The following is a 208-nucleotide window of genomic DNA, read 5'->3' on the forward strand; positions in this document are numbered from 1 at the left end:
CTCTTCCAGCTCTGCGTCGCTTTCGTGCCACGCACCCTGGGGAGAAAAAGGCAACGTGGGAAAAGCTTTTGTGTCGTGTCGTTGCCACGGGGCCCCTGAGGACTGAGGGTGACCTGCAGGGCCATGTCTGCCCCTCGTTGCCTCTGGATTATGGCAGTGGGGAACGGGCAAGGCGGGTGGGGTGGCGCCCCGGGTGTGGGTTCTCCCG

The sequence above is a fragment of the Merops nubicus genome, unplaced genomic scaffold (genome assembly GCF_000691845.1).
Source record: "Merops nubicus isolate BGI_N331 unplaced genomic scaffold, ASM69184v1 scaffold41949, whole genome shotgun sequence".
Taxonomy (NCBI): Eukaryota; Metazoa; Chordata; class Aves; order Coraciiformes; family Meropidae; genus Merops; species Merops nubicus.